Below are 24,894 nucleotides of genomic sequence, written 5' to 3'. Positions count from 1 at the left end.
TCTCTTCCTGTTCTAAGAATGAATTATTTTATGCATAAATGAAACAGGTTCATGTAAGATCTTTTTGATCCTCCAGAGGTGATCCCTGGGAACACAGTTTTTAAACTGTGAGCCTCCCATTACCCACCCCCTTTCTCCACTATAGGCACAAGAGAGCCTGAACTGATTCACCAACAAACAGCCATAAGAAGAAGACTTCTTGGCAAATGTAGCAGTTCTCCTCTTTCCTCTCCCCTGAGGCAGCTACAAGAAGGGAGGAACCCCCAAACAAAAAGACAAACAACCCAGTTTAAAACAATGTGTAAGGGACTTGAATAAGCATTTCTCCAAGAAGAAATACAAATGGCCCAGAAGCATGGGAAAAAAATGTTTTACCTCATTAGTCATCAGGAAAATGTAAATGAAAACCACAATGAAGGGGATAGAAAGATGGGCAAAATGGGTGAAGGGGAGTGGGAGGTACAGGCTTCCAGTTATGGAATGAATAATTCACGGGGATGAAAGGTACAACATAGGGAATATAGTCAACGGTATCGTAATAACGTTGTATAGTGACAGATGGTGGCTATGCTTGTGGTGAGCACAGCATAATGTATAGACTTGTCAAACCATTATGTTATACATCTGAAACTAATGTAACAGTGTGCACCAACTATATTTAAATTAAAGAAAAACCCACAATGAACTATGACTTCAAATCTATTAGGATGACTATATCAAAAAAAGATATGCACAAGTGTTGGTGAGATATAAAGTGGGAAATTGGTACGCTGCTGGTGCAGACGTTGTGGAAAATGGTTTGGCGATTCCTCAGAAAGATAAACATTGATGACGAGGATGCAGAGAAAGGGGAGCCCTCTTACACTGTTGGTGGGAATGCAAACTAGTGTAGCCACTCTGGAAAACGGTATGGAGGTTCTTCAAAAAGTTAGAAATAGAACTACCCTATGACCCAGCAATTGGTCATAAATACTAGTATTTACCCAAAGGATACAAAATGCTGATTCAAAGGGGTACCTGCACCCAAATGTTTATAGCAGCAATGTCCACAACAGCCAGACTATGGAAAGAGCCCAGATGTCCAACAACAGATGAATGGATAAAGAAGATGTGGCATACACACACACACACACACACACACACACACACACACACACACACACACAATGCAATATTACTCAGCCATCAAAATGGTTGAAACCTTGCCACTTGCAATGATATGGAACTGGAGGGTATTACACTAAGTGAAATAAGTCAGTCAGAGAAAGGCACATACAGTATGATTTCACTCATATGTGGAATTTAAGAAACAAAACAGATGAACACAGAGGAAGTGTGGGAAAAATAAAATAAGATGAAACCAGAGAGGGAGGCAAACCATAAGAGACTCTTAACTACAGGAAACACACTGAGATTTGCTGGAGGGCAGGTGGGTGGGGGAATGGGGTAACTGGGTGATGGGCATTAAGGAGGACACTTGATGTAATGAGCACTGGGTGTTATATGCAAGTGATGAATCACTAGATTTACCTCTGAAACTAATAACACACTATATGTTAACTAAATTGAACTTAAATTTTAAAAAATTTTAAATAAAAATAAAACAAAATAAGTTAAAAAAAAAAGATAAACATAGAATTACCTTATGACCCAGCACTGCCACTCTTAAATAGACACTCAAAAGAACTGAAAACAGGAACTCAGAGAGATGCCAATGTTCTTTGCAGCGTTATTTACAATAGCCAAAAAGTGTGGATGAGCAAAATGGGGCATATACACATAAGAGAATATTAGCCTTAAAAAAGAAAGGACTTCAGATATGGGCTGCAGCATGGGTGAATGATGAAAACATTATGGTAACTGAAAAAGCCAAACAGAAAGGACGAATACTGTATTGTTTCACTTATTTGAAATACCAGTAATAGGCAAATTCATAGAGATGCAAAGTGATTTGAGGTTTACCAGGGGCTGGGGGAGGAGAAAAGGGGAGGTTTTTTTTAATGTATACAGAATTTCTGTCTGGGTGATGAAAATATTTTGGAAATAGTGATGATTGCATAACATTGTAAATGTAATTCAGGCCACTAATTTAAACACTCAGAAAGGGTTAAAATGACAAGTTTATAATCAGAAACAAGGAAAAAAGAAGGGCAGGGATCAGAGCTTGCCCGAGTTGAATGTCTAAGCAGCCGAAGGCCCCTGGGCTTGTTGACCTGCCCCCAGAGCAGGAGAAAGAGCCTCACAGACAGGGCACAGGGATACAGCCAGGTTAGGAGGGACAGATGGTCCCCTTGGGTTCTTGTTTCCTGAAGCATGCAGAAAATAAATTCCACAACCGGCTGCAGATCCTGAGTAGGGGGCCATGGAGGGCAGGTGGCTTTGGGAAACTCACAAAGGACTACTAATGCCAATGGAGCACATGGGGCAGAGCCTCATCTGCAGAGCCTAAAGCGATGTCCACTGCTACCACTGGACCTTCAAGCACATAGCCAAGCAGAGAATGGCCAAAAGAAAGGTAGGAAGATGCCACCAGCCGTGTCCCTCAGTCTGTCCCTGACTCACTCTGAGAGAGATAAGCAGGAAGAAGGAGGGAGATGAAAAAGAGCACATGATGCCCCCTCCCTCTAGAACCCTAGAACTAGTAGTCTAATCGGAATAGGAGGGAGGAAGGGGAAAGTTTTTAATCAAATATCAGATACATGGGGGCTTTAAATTTTATTTTAATTTTTTTATTTTAGTATACTTGGCACACAATGTTACATTACTTCCAGGTGTACAACACAGTGATTCAACATCTCTATACATATGCTATGTTCACAAGTGAAGCTACCATCTGTCACCATATAACGCTATTAGAGTATCATTGACTATATTCCCTGTGCTGTGCCTTTTATTCCCATGACTTATTCCATAACCAGGAGCCTGTATCTCTCTCTCCCATTCACCCACTTTGCCCGTCCTCCTATCCCCCTTTCCTCTGGCAACCATCCGTTTGTCCTATATTTATAGGTCTAATCAGACAGATGTTTTTAAACGAAGAGACTTGGGTTCACAAATTGAAACAAGACTGTTCTGCATGACCTAAAGTGGCCAAAGTACAAGGACCCAGACTGAAATATCATTAGGGGAGCTGGTTCCCAGGAGGAAATGGTGATTTGGCAAAGTTGGTAGAATTTATTTATACCACTTGGGTTTAATGAGTCAGTTTTGACAAATTCACGAGTTGATTTAATACACAAGTTACATGTTGTGGGAGATATGTGCCAGTGTCCCAGTATCCATGTTCCCCATTTCTTCATAGTAAGAGGACTCCCAATTCTAAGCCAAGGAAAGAGAATACATTTTCTTCCATTGTATCTGGGTTTGAACATGTGCCTACATTATGGACAACAGAATAAACATGGAAATACGTGGCAGCTTTTGGAGACCTCCCTTTAAAGGCCACTACTTTGTGCCCTTTGCTGCCCTCGGCCAATTTCTTTTTCAAGCCTTGTCCCATTCTGCTTCGCAAGTTGGAGACTGGGGCTATAGCTAACATTCTATATCATGAGGATAATGGCCACAGCCTCAAGATGACAAAGGGGTAAACTCTAAGGATTCTGGATTCCAGGGAACTTTTTGGAGGAGAACTACTACACCAGCCCTGGACAGCCTAACTTTTATATGAAAAGGGGGATGGGGGATTCTATTTTTTCTTTTCTTTTCTTTTTTTTTTTTTAAAGATTTTACTTATTTATTTGAGAGAGAGAATGAGATAGAGAGAGCATGGGAGGGGGTAGGGTCAGAGGGAGAAGCAGACTCCCTGCTGAGCAGGGAGCCCGATGCAGGACTCGATCCCAGGAGCCTGGGATCATGACCTGAGCCGAAGGCAGTCGCTTAACCAACTGAGCCACCCAGGCGCCCAAGGGGATTCTATTTTTTAAGCTGCTGTCACTTTAGGCCTCTCTAACTCACAGCTCAACCTAATTTTACATGAAATACACGCAAAATACACTATTACAAAAATAATCTATAAATTCAAATATAGAAAAAAAAACCATGTGATACCTCTTCACCTCAACTTAGTCAAAATAACATAGAGATTGGGGCGCCTGGGTGGCTCAGTCATTAAGCATCTGCCTTCGGCTCAGGTCATGATCCCAGGGTCCTGGGATCGAACCCCGCATTGGGCTCCCTGCTCAGTGGGGAGCCTGCTTCTCCATCTCCCACTCCCCCTGTTTGTGTTCTTGTTCTCATTATCTGTCTCTCTGTCAAATAAATAAATAAAATCTTAAAAAAAATAACATAGATGCTAAAAACCAACATTTATGGAGACCTTATGCAAGTAATAGTACCAAGAGCTTCATAACCATTGGTTCTCTAGTAACAACTCCATAAATAGGTATTATTGTTCACATCGTAGAGACAGAGAAGCTGACATTTAAAGAAGTTAAATAACTTGTCCAAGGTCACACAGCTAGTATCTGTAGAGCCATTATAAAAATCTAGTCTGTCTTATCCAGAGCCATGCTCTTAACCACTATATAGCACACCAGCCTAAAAGTTCTTCCGGCAAAGATGTATTTGTGTAGAGATCTAGGACATACTGAGCTGCAATAAAATGTCTTTAAATTTTTATAATATATAAAGAAGGGATTTGTTTGGTGTTAGGTGTAGATAATATTTGGTAATTAATAAAATAAGAAAAAATTGTTTTAAGATTTTCCATCTTAGCTACCATAACTTACACCACAGGTCTACAGTACTGTTGTTTAAATAAAATATAAATAATTATCTCTCAATTCACTTATAAACTGAGTAATGTCATACTATAATGTGAACCCAAAAATAGGTTGGAAAACAGCCACTGAGAGATGTACAACATTGAAAAGATGCTGTGATAACAAACCCACAATGCCAGCCAAATAGAGTACATAGTTGTTATTTGTGGTAAATCTAATAAAGCAGATTATTTGAGCATATTTATATTGTTACAGTAGAAACAGAATTTCTTTGAAAATGTATTCAAGGGGTGCCTGGGTGGCTCAGACGGTTAAGCATCTGCCTTCAGCTCAGGTCATGATCCCAGAGTCCTGGGATCAAGCCCCACATCAGGCTCCCTGCTCAGAAGGGAGCCCACTTCTCCCTCTCCCTCTGCCTGCTGCTTCCCCTTCCCCTCAGGGGAAGCACTCTACACTTTACGTTCTCTCTCTCTCTGACAAAAATAAATAAAATTAAAAAAAAAGAAAATGTATTCAAGAAAGGTTTTTAAATATCACTACCTTTGATAAAGAAGCTGAAATACATAAAATTTGAACATAAATTTGAACATAAAAATTGAAAATAAAAGTTACCTTTGGTGACCAATTAGTTTACATATACCAATTAAATATTTTTGCTAAAGTGGTGATTCTAATTCACTGGCATTGCTTCAGGAAATGGTATTTAGGACTATTCATCAGAGAACTAATAATTGCTTACCCTGTGTCCATGCCATAGTACGGGAATGGTATATTGTAGATGTTTAATAAATATTTAATAAATGAAAAAATGGATGGATCAAGGTGGATTGATAGTGGTTGGGTGGATGAATGGATAGATAGTTGAATAAATGAATATGAATGTGCCTTACAGTTTCCAATAGTTTGACCATCAGAAGCATCCTGTGAGCAAGATGACTGAAAAAGACATCCCTCACTTGTATCTTCCCTGTCCAATGATTTTTTACTTTGTATACAATGGACAAAAATGCCTTTGTGGAGCAGCAGCCTATGCCGAGGGACTTGAGAGGAGTCTCACCCACCCATGTGTCAGGTCATAGGCATACAGACCTTGTCCTGGCTGTGGACCCTCCAATGGCCCACGAACTGGTTCCAGCCCTGCTCAGCCATGGTCCAGGAGCTTCTGGAGAACACTGTCTTAGACAGTCACCCACAGATGAGAGAGCCTTTGTGGAAGTCCAGAGAGTCTTTGTGGAAGCAAAGAAGTTCCAGCATACTGTTGGAGCAAAAAGATAGGAGTTTAGATGCAGTGGAGAGTGTAAGAGGACGATGTAACTTTACCCACATTGCCTCTCTCCCAAGGTGGCACAGCTCAGTGCCAAGAGAGGCCTTCTCCTCCCTACTGTGGGGAGAAAAAGAGAGTGTGAGTGAGCACCTAGGTTCCCCAGATATGCAAGACTCTTCCAAAGAGGCCCATTTCTCTCTCACCCCATCCAGAGTACTCAGTCATGAAATCTGCATGACTTAGAGGGCAGGGGAGACTGGGAGACTGAGGAAGGATTCTGGGAGGGCATTAAAGGAATGCAGATCCTACTAACAGCATCAGGGACTCCATGAAGAAACCTGCCCATAAGCTGCTGGGATGCCTTGCCTTTGAATTCCCTCCCAACTGGCCCATGGGTACTCCCAAGGCTCCACATAATTCAGCCCCACACATACCACCACTCTGTGGCCAGATCAACCTGTGCACACCCCTGATGGCAGCAAGAGCAAGCTTTGGTAGACAACTAGTCAGCACATGCAGAAAGTCAACCTGAATCTGTGGGCCAGGGACAGACCACAAATTTCAGCTTTAACATCACTTTTGGTAAGCCAAAAGCAATACTGTCAGTACCCAGCCTGGAGCACGGCAGGATCAAGAGAAGGTATACAAGCTTAAGAATTCTGCCACAAGAGGGAGTAAGAAGTATGGAGCAGACATGTCCACAGAAGATCTGAGAAAAACTCCTAGCAGGGCTGACAGAAGATATTTCTGTCCCGAAGACAGTCAGTAAAGACTGGAGGAGGTGACCTACTTGATGTGAAGACAGCCATGCAGGACCTCAAGAAACATGAAAAGCCAGGAAATGACACCACAAAAGGATCACAATATCTTCTAATAATCCACCTCCAAAGACTTGGAGAATTGCAACTTACCTGATAAAAAACTCAAAATAGCTCTTTTAAAGGAGCTCAGTGAGCTACAAGGAAACATAGGGAGACAGTTAGACAAATCAGGAAAATAATACATGAACAAATTAAGAAGTTTAACAAAGAGAATCATTTTTTTAAAAAAGAGTTTTGGAGCAGAAGGATACAGTAAATGAAATGAAAAATGCAGGGCACCTGGGTGGCTCAGTTGGTTAAGCGTCTGCCTTCGGCTCAGTTCATGATCCCAGGATCCTGGGATGGAGCCCCGCATTGGGCTCCCTGCTCAGCAGGGAGCCTGCTTCTCCCTCTCTCTCTGATGCTCCCCCTTGCTTGTGTTCTCTCCCTCTCTCTCTCTCTCTGTCTGCATCAAATAAATAAATAAAATCTTAAAAAAAAAAAGAAAGAAAAAAAATGCAACAAAGAGCATAATGGCAGGAGAGAGGAACTTTGAGATTCTCCAGTCAGAGGAGAACAAAACAAAAAGAATGAAAATGAGTAAAGAAAGCCTACATGATCTATGGGATACATCAAAAGAAACCATCTACAAATTATTGAAGTCTTAGAAGAAAAAAAAAAGAAGAAGCAAAAGAATTATTTCAAAAGATAATGACTTAAAACTTCCCAAATCTTGGGAGAGATTTGGAAATCCAAGTTCATGAAGCTCATAGGTCCACAACAAACTCAACATAAAGAAATCTCCAAGACACATTATAATAAAATTGTCAAAAATAAAAGACAAAGAGAGTCTTAAAAGCAGCAAGAGAAAAAGACACTTGTAACTTACAAGGGAACTCCTATGAGGCTAATAGTGAATTTCTCAGCAGAAACCTTACAGGCCAGGAGAGTGAGATGATATATTAAGTGCTGAAAGAAAAAACTGCTAACCAAAAATATCCTATCTGAAAAAGCCATTCTTCAGAAATGAGGGAGAGATCAAGACTTTCCCACACAAAAGCTAAGGGAGTTCATCACCACTAGATCTGCCTTACAAGAAATGCTGAAGGGTTCTTTAAGCTGAAATGAAAAAACACCAATTAGTAAAATGAAAATATATAACACACTGGTAAAAGTATATAGTCAAACTCAGAATATGCTAATACTATAACATAGTGTAGTGTGTGTTAACCACTTAACCCTAGTATACTAGTATATAAGGTATTAAAATATCTATAACTATGGGCGCCTGGGTGGCTCAGTTGGTTAAGCATCTGCCTTCGGCTCAGGTCACCAGGGTCCTGGGATCAAGCCCCATATTGGGCTACCTACTCCACAGGGGGCCTGCTTCTCCCTCTCCCTCTGCCTGCCACTCCCCCTGCTTGTTCTCTCTCTCTCTGTCAAATATTTTTTTAAAAAATCTTTAAAAAAAATAAAAATATATCTATAACTACAATAATTTGTTAGTGAATACACAATATAAAAAGAGGTAAATTGTGACATCAAAAACACAAAAGGGGGAGAGGCAAAAGAATAGAGTTTTTGTATATATTTGAAGTTAAGTGATCATCAGAATAAAATAAGAGTGTTGGCGGAGCAAAATGGTGGAGGAGTAGGAGACCTGGATTTCGTCTGGTCCCAGGAGTTCAGCTGGATAGGAATCAAACCATTCTGGACACCTACGAACTCAACAGGAGATCGAAGAAAACAATAGCAGCAACTCTGGACAGAAAAGCGACCACTTTCTGGAAGGTAGGACGTGCGGAGACGTGAATCCAAGGCGATATTCGGGAGGATAGATGGCAGGGGAGGGGCCTCCGTTGGCTGCTACTGGCAAGAGAGCAGCAGAGCACAAAATCGGAACTTTTAGAAGTCTGCTCCACTGAGGGATGTTGCTCCAGTGGCTAAGCAGGGGTGGGACCCTCACAAGACAGTGTGGTCTCAGGGCCCTCGGGGTCACAGAAAGACCAGGGGTGCCTGAGTGCAGCAGAACTCCTAGGTATTAGAGAGGGGAAGCCAGCTGCAGAGACGGCGCCGAGGCGCGGGCTCTCAGCTCGGGGTTGCCATAAACCGTGATCCACCGCAGAGTCGGGCCACTGCTCCTCCAGCAGGGACCTAACAAGCGGCAGATCTGGGGAGACTCCCCTTCCTCCCCCAGAAGGAGCGCCATGGGAGCACACCGCAGGGATCTGCTGGGTTTGGAGACTCCACACAGGTCGTGCGCCAGAGATAGAAACGCTCGGTCACAGGCCGGGTGAGCACGGAGTGTGGCCAGAAACCGGAGAGATGGGAGTGACTGCTTTTCTCCGGGGGCGCACTGAGGAGCGGGGTCCCGAGTTCTCAGCTCCTCTGGGGTGGAGACTGGGAGGCCTCCATATTCACTCTCATCCTCCAAAGCTGTACCAAAAGCTTGCAGGGAACAAAACCTTCTGAGAGCAATCCCAAGCAGATTACTTAGCCCGGTGGGGGCAAGGGCGGGGCAATTCTGCCTCCGGCAAAGACATTTGAGAACCATGGCAACAGGACCCTCCCCCAGAAGATCAGCAAGAACCGCCAGCCAAAACCAAGTTTACCAATCAATGGGAATGGCAGAACTCCAGCGCTAGGGGAATACTGCACATAGAATTCATGGCTTTTTTACCATGATTCTTTAGTCTTCCAAAGTTAATTTTTTTAACTGTCTTTTTTTTTGAATTTTTCTTTTTCCCTTTTTGAACCAACATCTTATCAATCCCTTTTTTAAAAAATATTTTTTATTTTTCATTTTTAGAATCATATTCTATCCCTTCATAGTAGTTACCCATATATATATATATATATATATATATATATATATATATATATATATATATATATAAGTTGTTCTCTCTTTAAAATTTTGAGATACAGTTTCCTCTAACAGATCAAAATATACCCTAAATCTCTAGTGTATGGCTTTGTTCTCATCTCCTGCCTGATCACATTCTCTCCCTTTTTTTTTTTAATCCTCTTCTTTCTTTTTTCAACCAACTTCTTATCTTAGCAATTCCTTTTATAAAATCTTTTATAATTTTCATCTTTACAGTCATATTGCATCCCTTCATCGTATTAACCCTTATTTTTGTACACATATAAGTTTTTCTTTCTTTAAAATTTTGGATGGCACTTTCTTCTAACAGACCAAAATATGCCCAAAATCTAGTGTGTGGCACAGATCTATGCACCATCCTGATCATGTTAGATCATATTCTGTTTATTTGTTTTGTTTTGATTTGTTTTTTTTGTTTTTATCTTATTCGTTCTTTTTTTTTCTTTTTTCTTTCTTTCCCTTTCTTTTCCCCTGGTTTCAGGTCCTTTCTGATTTGTTTAGTGTATATTTCCTAGGGACGTTGTTAACCTGTTACCACTTTGTTCTCTCATTCATCTATTCTCCTCTGGACAAAATGACAAGATGGAAAAAATCACCTCAACAAAAAGAACAAGAGGCAGTACCGACTGCCAGGGACCTAAACAATACAGATATTAGTAAGATGTCTGAACTAGAGTTCAGAATGATGATTTTAAAGAACCAGCTGGGCTTGAAAAAAGCATGGAATTTATTAGAGAAACCCTTTCTGGAGAAATAAAAGAACTAAAATCTAACCAAGTCGAAATTAAAAAGGCTATTAATGAGGTGCAATAAAAAATGGAGGCTCTAACTGCTAGGTTAATTGAGGCAGAAGAGAGAATTAGTGATATTGAAGACCAAATGATGGAAAATAAAGAAGCTGAGAAAAAGAGAAATAAACAACTCCTGGATCACGAGGGCAGAATCTGAGAGATAAGGGATACCATAAGATGAAACAACATTAGAATAATTGGGATCCCAGAAGAAGAAAGAGAGAGAGGGGCAGAAGGTATATTGGAGCAAATTATAGCAGAGAACTTCCCTAATGCGGGGAAGGAAACAGGCATCAAAATCCAGGAGGCACAGAGAACCCCCCTCTAAATCAATAAAAATAGGTTAACACCCCAACATCTAATAGTAAAACTTAACGAGTCTCAGAGACAAAGAGAAAATCCTGAAAGCAGCTTGGGAGAAGAGATATGTAACCTACAATGGTAGAAACATTAGACTGGCAACAGACCTATCCACAGAGACCTGGCAGGCCAGAAAGGACTGGCATGATATCTTCAGAGCACAAACCAGAAAAAATATGCAACCAAGAATACTATATCCAGCTAGACTGGCATTGAAAATAGAAGGAGAGATAAAAAGCTTCCAGGACACACAAAAAATAAAGGAATTTCAAAAACACGAAACCAGCCCTACAGGAAATATTGAAAGGGGTCCTCTAAGCAAAGAGAGAGCCTAAAAGCAACATAGATCAGAAAGGAACACAGACAATATACAGTCACAGTCACCTTACAGACAATACAATGGCACTAAATTCATATCTTTCAATAGTTACCCTGAATGTAAATGAGCTAAATGCCCCAATCAAAAGACACAGGCTATCAGATTGGATAAAAAAACAAGACCCATCGATATGCCGTCTGCAAGAGACTCATTTTAGACACAAAGACACCCCCAGATTGAAAGTGAGGGGGTGGAAAACCATTTACCATGCTAATGGACACCAAAAGAAAGCTGGGGTGGCAATCCTTATATCAGACAAATTAGATTTTAAACCAAAGACTATAATAAGAGAGGAGGAAGGACACCAAATCCTACTTAAAGGGTCTATCCAACAGGAAGATCTAACAATTGTAAATATCTATGCCCCTAACATGGGAGCAGCCAAGTATAAAAAGCAATTAATAACAAAAGCAAAGAAACACATCGACAACAATACAATAATAGTGGGGGACTTCCACACCCCCCTGACTGAAATGGACAGATCATCTAAGCAAAAGATCAACAAGGAAGTAAAGACTTTAAATGACACACTGGACCAAATGGACTTCACAGATATATTCAGAACATTCCATCCCAAAGCAACAGAATACACATTCTTCTCTAGGGCCCATGGAACATTCTCCAGAATAGATCACATCCTAGGTCACAAATCAGGTCTCAACCGGTACAAAAAGATTAGGATCATTCCCTGCATATTTTCAGACTACAATGCTTTGAAACTAGAACTCAATCACAAGAGGAAAATCAGAAATAACTCAAATACATGGGGGCTAAAGAGCATCCTACTAAAGAATGAATGGGTCAACCAGGAAATTAAAGGAGACATTAAAAAATTCATGGAAACCAATGAAAATGAAAACACAACTGTTCAAAAATCTTTGGGATGCAGCAAAGGCAGTCCTAAGAGGAAAGTATATAGCAATACAAGCCTTTCTCAAGAAACAAGAAAGGTCTCAAATACACAACCTAACCCTACACCTAAAGGAGCTAGAGAAAGAACAGCAAATAAAGCCTAAACCCAGCAGGAGAAGAGAAATAATAAAGATCAGAGAGAAATCAGTGAAATAGAAACCAAAAGAACAGTAGAACAGATCAACGAAACTAGGCGCTGGTTCTTTGAAAGAATTAACAAGATTGATAAACCCTGGCCAGACTTATCAAAAAGAAAAGAGAAATGACCCAAATCAACAAAATCATGAATGAAAGAGGAGCGATCACAACCAACACCAAAGAAATACAAACAATTATAAGAACATATTATGAGCAACTCTATGCCAGCAAATTAGATAATCTGAAAGAAATGGATGCATTCCTAGAGATGTATCAACTACCAAAACTGAACCAGGAAGAAAGAGAAAACCTGAACAGACCCATAATCAGTAAGGAAATTGAAAGTCATCAAAAATCTCCCAACAAACAAGAGTCCAGGGCCAGATGGCTTCCCAGGGGAATTCTACCAAACATTTAAAGAAGAATTAATACCCATTCTTCTGAAACTGTTCCAAAAAATAGAAATGGAAGGAAAACTTCCAAACTCATTTTATGAGGCTACCATTACCTTGATCCCCAAACCAGACAAAGACCCCATCAAAAAGGAGAACTACAGACCAATATCCTTGATGAACATGGATGCCAAAATTCTCACCAAAATACTAGCCAATAGGATCCAACAGTACATTAAAAGGATTATTCACCACAACCAAGTGGGATTTATCCCTAGGCTGCAAGGTTGGTTCAACATCCCCAAATCAATCAATGTGAGACAATACATTAATCAAAGAAAGAACAAGAACCATATGATCCTCTCAATAGATGCAGAAAAAGCATTTGACAAAGTATAGCATCCTTTCTTGATCAAAACTCTTCAGAGTAGAGGGATAGAGGGTACGTACCTCAATATCATAAAAGCCATCTATGAAAAACCCACAGCGAATATCATTCTCAATGGGGAAAAACTGAGAGCTTTCTCCCTAAGGTCAGGAACACGGCAGGGATGTCCACTATCACCACTGCTATTCAACATAGTATTAGAAGTCCTAGCCACAGCAATCAGACAACAAAAAGAAATAAAAGGCATCCGAATCGGCAAAGAAGAAGTCAAACTCTCACTCTTTGCAGATGATATGATACTTTATGTGGAAAACCCAAAAGACTCCACCCCAAAACTGCTATAACTCATACAGGAATTCAGTAAAGTGGCAGGCTATAAATTCAATGCACAGAAATCAGTGGCATTCCTATACACCAACAACAAGACAGAAGAAAGAGAAATTAAGGAGTCAATCCCATTTACAATTGCACCCAAAACCAGAAGATACCTAGGAATAAATCTAACCAAAGAGGCAAAGAATCTGTACTCAGAAAACTATAAAATACTCATGAAAGAAATTGAGGAAGACACAAAGAAATGGAAAAACGTTCCATGCTCATGGATTGGAAGAACAAATATTGTGAAGATGTCAATGCTACCTAGAGCAATCTACACATTCAATGCAATCCCCATTAAAATACTATCCACTTTTTTCAAAGAAATGGAACAAATAATCCTAAAATTTGTATGGAACCAGAAAAGACCCTGAATAGCCAGAGGAACGTTGAAAAAGAAAAGCAAAGCTGGTGGCATCACAATTCCGGACTTCAAGCTCTATTACAAAGCTGTCATCATCAAGACAGTATGGTACTGGAACAAAACCAGACACATGGGTCAATGGAACAGAATAGAGAGCCCAGAAATCGACCCTCAACTCTATGGTCAACTAATCTTCGACAAAGCAGGAAAGAATGTCCAATGGAAAAAAGACAGTCTCTTCAACAAATGGGCAACAATAACTGTGGGGGACTTTAACAATGGGGGAAAATTGGACAGCTACATGCAGAAATATGAAACTGGACCATTTCCTTACACCACACACAAAAATAGACTCAAAATGGTTGAAAGACCTAAATGTGAGACAAGAGTCCAACAAAATCCTAAAGGAGAACACAGGCAGCAACCTCTTTGACCTCAGCTGCAGCAACTTCTTCCTAGAAACATCACCAAAGGCAAGGGAAGCAAGGGCAAAAATTAACTATTGGGGCCTCATCAAGAGAAAAAGCTTTTGCATAGCAAAAGAAACAGTCCACAAAACCAAAAGACAACCGACAGAATGGGAGAAGATATTTGCAAATGACATATCAGATAAAGGGCTAGTATCCAAAATCTATAAAGAACTTCTTAAACTCAACACGCAAAGAACAAATGATCCAGTCAAGACATGGGCAGAAGACATGAACAGACATTTTTCCAAAGAAGACATCCAAATGGCCAACACACACATGAAAAAGTGCTCAACATCAGTCGGCATCTAGGGAAATCCAAATCCAAATCTCAATGAGATACCACCTCACACCAGTCAGAATGGCTAAAATTAACAAGTCAGGAAACAACAGATGTTGGCGGGGATGCGGAGAAAGGGGAACCCTCCTACATGGTTGGTGGGAGTGCAAGCTGGGGCAGCCACTCTGGAAAACAGTATGGAGGTTCCTCAAAAAGTTAAAAATAGAGCTACCATATGATCCAGCAATTGCACTACTGGGTATTTACCCCAAAGATACAAATGTAGGGATGTGAAGGGGTATGTGCACCCTGATGTTTATAGCAGCAATGTCCACAATAGCCAAACTATGGAAAGAGCCAAGATGTACATCGACAGATGAATGGATAAAGAAGATGTGGTATATATACACAATGGAATATTATGCAGCCATCAAAAGGAATATAATCTTGCCATTTGCAATGATGTGGATGGAACTGGAAAGTGTTATGCTGAATGAAATAAGTCAATCAGAGAAAGATATGTATCATATGACCTCACTGATATGAGGAATTCTTAAGATCAGGAAACAAACTGAGGGTTGCTGGAGTGGTGGGCGGTGGGAGGGATGGGGTGGCCGGTTGATAGACATTGGGGAGGGTATGTGCTATGGTGAGCACTGTGAATTGTGCAAGACTGTTGAATCACAGATCTGTACCTCTGAAACAAATAATACATTTTATGTTTAAAAATTAAAAAAAAGAAGATAGCAGGAGGGGAAGAATGCAGGGGGGGAATTGGAGGGGGAGACGAACCATGAGAGACGATGGGCTCTGAAAAACAAACTGAGGGTTCTATAGGGGACGGGGTGGGAAGATGGGTTAGCCTGGTGAAGGGTATTAGGGAGGGCACGTTCTCCATGGAGCACTGGGTGTTATAAGCATACAATGAATCAGGGAACACTACATCAAAAACTAATGATGTAATGTATGGTCATTAACATAACATAATAATAATAATAAAAAAAGAAAGAATAAAATAGAGTGTTATATCTGTAAGGTATTTTATGTGAACCTCATTGTAACCACATAGCAAAAATCTACAGTAGATTCACAAAAGATAAGCAGAAGGGATCAAAGCATACCACTATAGAAAATCATCAATTCACAAAGGAAATCAGTAAGAGAGAAAGAAAGGAATGAGGGATCTAGAAAAAGCCAGAAAACAGTAAGATGGCATTAGTAAGTCCTTAATATCAATAATTACTGTAAATGTAAATGTATTAAATTCTCCATTCATAGACCAGCTGGATGGATAGAGAAACAAAACCCAACTAAATGCTGCCTACTAAGACTCATATCAGCTTTAAGGAAACATATACATAGGCTCAAAGTGAAAGAATGAAAAAAGATACTCCACAGAAATGGAAACCAAGAGAGAGGGTGGGTAGCTACACTTATAGAAGACAAAAGATTTTAACTCAAAGCCATAACAAGAGACAAAGTTTTTACATAATAATAACGGTAAACGGGTCAATTCATCAAGAGGATATAACAATTGTAAATATATATGCACCCAATGTCAGACCACCTAAATATATTAGGCAAATATTAACAGATCTGAAGGAAGAAATAGACAACAATGCAATAATAGTAGAGGTCAGTACCCCTTTCAACTATGGATAGATCATCTGAACATAAAATCAGTAAAGAAACATTGCACTTAAGCCATACTTTAGACCAGATGGACCTAACAGACACATACAAAACATTGCATCCAACAGCATCAGAATACAAACACATTCTTCTCAAGGGCACATGGGACATTCTCCAGGATAAATTATTGATCAGTCACAAGATAAGTATTAGCAAAGGAAAACTGAAATCATAGCGAGTATCTTTTCTGACCACAGTGGTATGAAACTAAAAATCAGTTACAGGAGGAAAGCTGAAAATTCATGGAGGTGTGGAAATTAAATAACAGTCTCCAGGGACGCCTGGGTGGCTCAGTTGGTTAAGCGACTGCCTTCGGCTCAGGTCATGATCCTGGAGTCCCGGGATCGAGTCCCACATCGGGCTCCCTGTTCGGCGGGGAGTCTGCTTCTCCCTCTGACCCTCTCCCCTCTCATGCTCTCTATCTCTCATTCTCTCTCTCTCAAATAAATAAATAAAATCTTAAAAAAAAAAAGTGAATTAAAAAAAATAATAATAAAAAAATAAATAAATAAATAAGTCTCCAGAACAACCAATGAATCAAGAAGTCAAAAAGTAAATTTAAAAAATCTCAAAACAAATGAAAATGGAAACACAACATTCCAAAAATTATAGTGCAGCAAAAGCAGTTCCAAGAGAGAAGTTTATAATGATAAATGCCTAAACTAAGAAAAAAAGAAAGATCTCAAATCAACAACCTAAATTTCACTTCAAGGAATTAGAAAAAGAAGAATGAATTAATCCAAAGTTAGCAGAAGGAAGGAAATAACAAAAAGCAGAGTAGAAGTAAATGAAGTAAAGCCCTGGGGAATATACATGGAAAAGTTCTCAATAGTCTATTAAAAGGATCATACACCATGATCAAATGGTATTTATCCCTGAGATTCAAGGATGGTTCAACATATACAAATTAATAAATGTGATAAACCACATTAATAAAATAAAAGAAAAAATCATATGATCACCTTAATAGATGCAGAAAAAGTATTTAACAAAATACAATATCCCTTCATGACAAAAACTCTCAATAATATGAGTATAAAAGGAACATACTTCAACATAATAAAGGCCATATATGACAAACCCACAGCTAACATCATACTCAAAGATAAAGGGTTGAAAGCTTTCCCTCTAAGATCAAGAACAAGACTAGGGTACTCAATCTCACCACTCCTATTCAATATAATACTAGAAGTCCTAGTCAGAACAATCAGACAAGAAAAAGAAATAAAAATCATCTAAATTGGAAAGAGTAAAATGGTCTCTGTTGTAAATGATATTATCTTATATATAGAAAACCCTAATGACTCCACCAAAAAACTGTTAGAACTAATCAATGAACTCAGTAAAGTTACAGGATACAATATCAAAATACTGAAATCAGTTGTGTTTCTAGACACCAACTAAATATCTGAAAAAGAAATAAAGAGAAACAATAAAATACTTAAGAATAAATTTAATGAAGAAGGTGAAAGATCTGTGCATTGAAGACTGTAAGGCCTTGATGAAAGAAATTGAAGATGACACAAATGGAGATATCCCATATTCATGGATTGGAAGAATTAATATTGATAAAATGTCCATACTCCCCAAAGAGATCTACAGATTCAATGCAATCCTTATCAAAATTCCAATGGCATTTTTCACAGAAATGGAAAAAATAATCATGAAGTTCATATGGAACCACAAAATACCCCAAATAGTCAAAGCAATTCTGAGAAAGAAGAACAAAGATGAAGGCATCATTCTTTCTGGTTTCAAACCATATACAAAGCTATAGTAATCAAATCATAGTGGGGCATAAAAATAGACATCTGAATCATGGAACAGAATTGAGAGCCTAGAAATAAAATTGACTGCATATACAATCAATTACTGTTTGATAAGGAAGCCAAGAATACTCAATGAGAAAAGGATAGTCTCTTCAATAAATGGTGTTGGAAGAACTGGATAATCATGCGCAGAAGAATGATATTGGATCCTTATCCTACACCACTCATAGAAATTAACTTGAAATGGATTAAAGACTTCAATATAAAGATTAAGACCATAAAATTCCTAAAATAAAAATAGGGAAAAATCTCCTTGGCATTGGTCTTGGCAATTATTTTTGGATACCATACCAAAAGCACAAGAGAAGCAAGCAACAATTAATAAATGGGACTGCATCAAACTAAAAAGCTTTACCCAGTAAAAGAAACAATCAACAAAATGAAAAATCAACCTACAGAATGGTAGAAAATATTTACAAACAATCTAACTGATAAGGGGTTAATATCCAAAATATATAAGGAGCTCATACAACTCAATAGCAAAAAAAAAATTTAATCCAATTTAAAAATGAACAGAGGGGGGCACCTGGGTGACTCAGTCGGTTAAGTGTCTGCCTTCGGCTCAGGTCATGATCCCAAGGGTCCTGGGATGGAGGCCCACATCGGGCTCCCTGCTCAGTGGGGAGTCTGTTTCTCCCTCTCCCTCTGTTCTCTCTCTCTCTCTCAAATAAATAAAATATTAAAAAAGAAACATTAAAAAAATGAATAGAGGAACTAAATAGACATTTTTTCAAAGAAGGCATCAAATGACCAACAGACACATGAAAAGGTGTTCAACATCACTAATCATCAGGAAAATGCAAATCAAAGCCACAGTGAGCTATCACCTCATACCTGTTAAAATGGCTATAATCAAAAGTACAAGAGTTAAGAAGTGTTGTCAAGGATGTGGAGAAAAGAGAGCCCTTTAGCACTGTTAGTGGAAATGTAAACTGGTATAGCCACTATAGAAAACAATACGGAAGTTCCTCAAAAATTAAAAATATAACTACCATATGATCCAGCAAGCCCAATTCTGGGCGTATATATCCAAATGAAATTAAATCAGGATCTCAAAGAGATATCTGTATTCCCATGTTCATTGTAGCATTGCTCACAATAGCCAAGATATGGACACAACCTAAGTGTCCATCAATGGATGAATGGATAGAGAAGATGTAAGATAAATAGACAGATATACATATGTACAATGGAATATTAGTTAGCCATGGGAAAGAAGGAAATCCTGTCATTTGCAACAACATGGATGTATCTCGAGGGCATTATGCTAAGTGAAATAAGTCAGTCAGACAGAGAAAGGCAAATACTATACGTGTACTCCACTTGTATGTGGAATCTAAAAATCCTGAACTTACTGAAACAGAAAGTAAATTGATGGTTGCCAGGGGGCTACAGGGTGTGGGAAATAGGGTGATATCAGTCAAAAGTTATAATATTCCAATCAAGATGAATAAATCTTGGAAATCCAATGCACAGCACAGTGATTGGAGTTAACAATACTGTATTATATACCAGAAATTGGCTAAGACAGTAGATATTAAATGTTCTCACAGCAAAAAAAAAACAAAATAATGATTATGTGAGGGAATGAGATATTAACAACTCTACTATGATAATCATTTTACCATATATAAGTGTATCAAGTCATCACATTGTATACCTTACACCTATACAATGTTATATGTCAATTATATTTCAATGTAGCTGGGAGTGAAGGGAGAGCATTCTTATAATAGACAAAGGAAGTATGATTATATTCGTTTGAAAAATAAAATATCAAGGCCCAAAGATTTTTATATTTGCCTAGCTGGACTTAATATGGGAATCCTTCTCCTCCATAAACAAATAAAAGTCTTTATAGCTTACTGTTTTAGAAAGGAAGAAATGCCTGTGTTATGAACCATTCCTTGAATAAGCCATGGTGTTTCATTCTTCAGTGCCCAAAGCAAATTGTATTTTCCAAAGGCATTAACAATAATATTTTCTTACGTGTGACTTAACACACTTCCAGTTGATATGTGGAGTCTACGTTCTCCAATCTTGAATCTGGATTAGTTTAAGATTATGGTAGAAGAGAGCTATAGGACTTCTTAGGCTAGGTAATAAAAGGTAACATAGCTTCTTGATGTGCTCTGAATACTCTCTTGAAACAAACCACGAGGCTGTCATACTTTGAAGAACTCCAACCAGCTATGTCAAAGCCCCCAGACTGGCTGAGCTTTGGCCCTAGAGCTAGGACCAATTTGTGAGTCTGCCATTATGAAAGTGGATTCACCACACCCGGGTGCAGTTGCTTCATTGGAGCTAAGCCATCCTTGACTAGCTCTGATCAAATTAGATTCACAGTCAAAATAAATTATTGCCATCATCTTTGGCCGTTAAGTTTGGGATGATGTGTTAACACAACAATACTGATTTGAAAAATGCCTTCCCTGTGTCCCTGGTTTCAAACGTCCTTCTTTTCCTTATCTACTTGGAAAATATTCTTTCTTTCTTGAAGAAAACATGCATTCTTCAAAACCCCAATCAGTAACATGTCTTCTGGGTTGTCTTCTCTTATGTTCCCCTTCTCTCCAATAAACTTAATCTCTTGTCTCTGTGTAGCTTCTGTAGATCCTAAGTATCTCTCTAAGATTACACCGGAACTGCTGCATTCTACACCTGGCCCATCACCGGAGCACAGTAAATGCTTTCCAAATGAATGGAGTTGGATTTCATTGAGCGGAAACCTGCAGCTGCCGTTGTATTTACCAGTCGTCCTACTGATGTTGTATGGCCCCACCATTAGCGCTGCCATTCATGTTATTGCTCCATTCCACAGCTCCTGCGCGGTTCTACTCACTGGCCTGAAGTCAGCTCTCCCTTCTGTCCCACCAACGATGTTTGGCTTCACATGGGGAGCTACCCTTTCCCCACTATTACCACAGCTCTGTTAGAAGTGTCTCTTTTCTCTAAGTTTTCCTTCAAGTTTCTCACATACGGCACCTTTTGAACAAGTTCTCTTGGGGCTACCTTGTGGAGACTCAAACGGCACCACATTTTCCCCAAGAGTCCACATATTAATTCCAGACTCAACCTTATTATTTCCCCAAGCTGACACAACAGGCTAAATAGGGTTTCTGGTGTCCAGCCTGGAGTGCCAAAATTCCCTGGCTGGATACACTGATCCAGCTCCCATTGCCTTCCATCTGTCACCCTCCATTAGATGTATTGGTAGAATTATTTACAGACATTGCTTCATTATTTTGTATATTTGATTTTTGTAGTGATATATACCTGGGCTATCTCAGATTGCAGAAGGGAGAAAGTCATGAGCTAGGACTTGACAGGATTACACTCAGAGGGTACAGTACCATTCCTAAGTCTAACGCTCACTGGGAGCTTAGGGTCCAATTATTTCCTTCCCATTCTGCCACACTGTCTAGAAGGGATTTATTCAAGTTAGCATCTCTACTTTAGTGGGAAGGATGAGGCCTCAACATTTGCATATTTTTCTTTCTTTAACCATTGCCCCACTCAGGACTGCCAATTCCTTATTTTGTTGGGCCTATTTGGACACATGTTACCCAGCACAATTGGGTGGGCATTTCTAGTCCTAGTGATTATGACTGCACATTTGTGCGGTGGCTGTATGATGCCGTATGAAGAACCATGACATTGCAGGCGCAAGACCTGGGTTCTCTCATTAATACCTGTGCGACCTTGAGAAAGTCATTTTGTATATATAAAAAAATACATTAGTATTTAATATTAATATAACTAATTATATATAAAACCAGCCGTTGCTTACTTTAAAAATGGAAGAGATTCAATGAGGTACACTCAGTTTTATGTAATGTGAAAGGATGGAATCTCTAAGGCAGATCACACAGAGAAGGGTAATATCATGCTCTGCTTCCACAACCCACCAGCCCAGCCACACATCAGATTATTAAAACCACTCCTGGGAAAGAACAGAATTCGTTGATTATGCATTCATCCCACATAGCTCTTGGCTCTAGCAATTCTCTACACCTCCAGAGACCTCTCATCTTCCTCTTCATCTACATTATCCAGAAAGGAAAAAAGCCAGCTGTCAGAGGGAGTGATCTTTTTAGCACTTTTCCAATCAAAACCAGCCTTTGCTGACTTCCTAGAATAAATCCTGTGTGCTGGTCTCCAAAAAGACTATGATAGCTTTTCAGTGCACTGGCTCCATCTAGTGACTGTTGAAGAGAATGCATCCAAACTTCTCATTTGGGATCACGTTTATAGCATTGACAGCTAAAAATCAGACAATGTATTTAGAATGGCCAGACCTAGATTTCAGTTCCAGAGATTCCCAGGGAAAATTGTACATTGCTCATTTTAGTAGTAACTTGCATAAGCATGGACATTGGGTTCAGACTTTGAGTTCAAATCCGTGTTCTATTTCCTACTGAGTTTTGCCTGTGTGACTTTGGTCATTTACCCTATTTAAACTTTATTTTTTTGTAAAAATTAGGGCAATTCTTATTTAAACTTTGTTTTTTAAAATGTTAATTTTTAATACCTAATAAGAATTTCCTAATAATTTACATAGAAAGATAGTAGACAGAGGGCTTAGTAAACTACTTGGCCCTTAATAAACAATAATAAATCATAGTTATTTCTATTATTAGCTACTTGGAGGACTTCCATAGAATATCCATTTCTCTGTGGGTTGCTACTCCCTACTCTTCTAACTAAACTAAACAAGAGATGATGATCAATTTTTAAATGCTTACATTAGCATAGATTGGGTCAGATAGTTACAGATTCCCCTGCAGAAATTACACATTCATTATTATGTGGTTGACTAGAATAAATATTCTAATGATTCAAGAAAGGCACTAAATTTCTTATTAAATGTGTGTCACATCTGTTTCCTTTCTTGGTACTGGAATAGAAGTTTGAAGTTCATCTTTAGATCTACAACCTTCAGAATGTAACCTTTTCATTTGTCTCTAATATCCATTCTCAAAATAAATCTTCAACAGCATAATTTTCGGTCCATCTTGAATGCAAAAAAAAAAAAAAACCACCAACAACAAAAAAAGCACTTTTTAATGAGTGGGGAGTATTTTTTTTAAGCATAAATAGTTATGGCTAGTTGGCCATAATGTACCTTTGTTCAATTTCTTAATTAAATCATACTTCCAGAATCCCTTAGTTTGCAACACCACTGTTAAGCAGAAGAACCCAGACTTGGACCCAGCCCTGTTCTTCCTTTTCTTTGATTCTTTAGAAGTATGTATTTTATATCTGGTCCCATCTTTCTCAATCCTTGGTTCTGGATTTCCTCCCTTTTTCCCACCTTCTGCCCAGAGACCTCTTTATAATGTAGATATGAAAGCAGAAGACCAAGAGCCATGGAATTTGCAATTTATCTTAACTGAATCAAATTAATGAAACTAAATACAAGTCACATCTGAAACGCTGGAGATACCCATCATACTATCCTACAGAGTTATGGTGAATATCATAAATTTGTGCAGGTAAAAAATTCTTGTATATTATAAGGTGCTACACAAATACAAAATTAGTGCTTATAGCCCAGGATGAGAACTACTAGTTTATCGAAATCTGTTCCCAAACTTTTAACCTTCATATGCCAGGAATTGTATTTTTACTATCTGATGATTGAGAAAACACAAGTTTTCGCTTGGACTTCAAGTCCTTTTTAGTAATTCCAAGGCCTCCCGGGGGTCACAGTCATATGTTTAGGTACCTAACTCGATAAAGAAGCCAACCAAGGGTGACCTCAACACATGGAGCTGATTTCGTCTTGTGTTCAGACTTGTCTAAACCAACTATTCTTTCCTAAATGTCCTCAAGTGGTGAGGACATCGCCACCTGCTCTGACTCCTGGACCCTCTTCTTCTCTGCTGGATCCCGGGAGCCTACCCCCATCTGTCATTTCTTCCGTAGCTAACAAGTAACTATCAATTCTTAACAGTTGCTCACAACTAAACCTATAGAGGCACACGCCTCAATAGAAGAAAATAAAATTGTTCTCACACATGGAAATGGAAAGATTTGAGTCCAAAAAACTGGTTAAAAAAAAAAAGTACAAAAATACTCCCCTCCCCCAATCCTTGAGTTATTAATCATCTTGAGGTTGCAGTACTCAGACATCTGTTGGATTAAAGAACAGATTAGAGGGAGGTAAGGAAATCTGCCAAGACCTGAGGCAGATGCTTCCTTTTAGATTTGGACCTATTAGCAATGCTACATGTTCTGACTCTTTTCCACAGAATTAAGTTTTAACATCACATTTCTCTAATGTATTAAAACAACTCCACTAGAGGTAGAACTTGAGCATAAGGAGTCCCAGGCATCACTGGACCACTTCACTCGTTCACTCAGAAGCAATAGTTGAGAGCCTACTCAATTAGCCCGAAGCTATTCTGGGGCTGGGGATTTAAAGCTAAAAGACACAGTTCCTACTCTCAAAGTGTTTGCTGTCCACTGAGGGCCTCGGTTTACACAACAGCAGCCTCAATTCCATGGTACAAGATACCCAAGGTGTCCTGCAGTACATGGGTCAGCACCTAAACTGGAGTGAGAGGGAATCCCAAATGATTTCTGGGGAAAGTGAGGCCTGAAGTAAGATTTGAAATTGAAACTCGGGTGATAAAGGGATAACCTATTCCAAGTTAACCAGCAAGGTTCAGAAAATTAAAGAGAGCTTGAGCAGAAGATGCAAACTGGGGGAGCTGGGAGACAGAAGAAAGAGTAGCTAAAGGCCCTCTGAAGAAGGGCTTGCTGTGCCCAGTCGATGAGTTTCTATTGTGGTTGAAGGCAATGGGAGCTTCTAAAGGATTTTAAATGGGAGAGTAGCTTAGATCCCCATTT

Source organism: Zalophus californianus, chromosome 9, assembly GCF_009762305.2.
Source record: "Zalophus californianus isolate mZalCal1 chromosome 9, mZalCal1.pri.v2, whole genome shotgun sequence".
Taxonomy (NCBI): Eukaryota; Metazoa; Chordata; class Mammalia; order Carnivora; family Otariidae; genus Zalophus; species Zalophus californianus.
The sequence above is the reverse complement of the archived record's forward strand: the minus strand, read 5'-3'. Positions refer to the sequence as shown.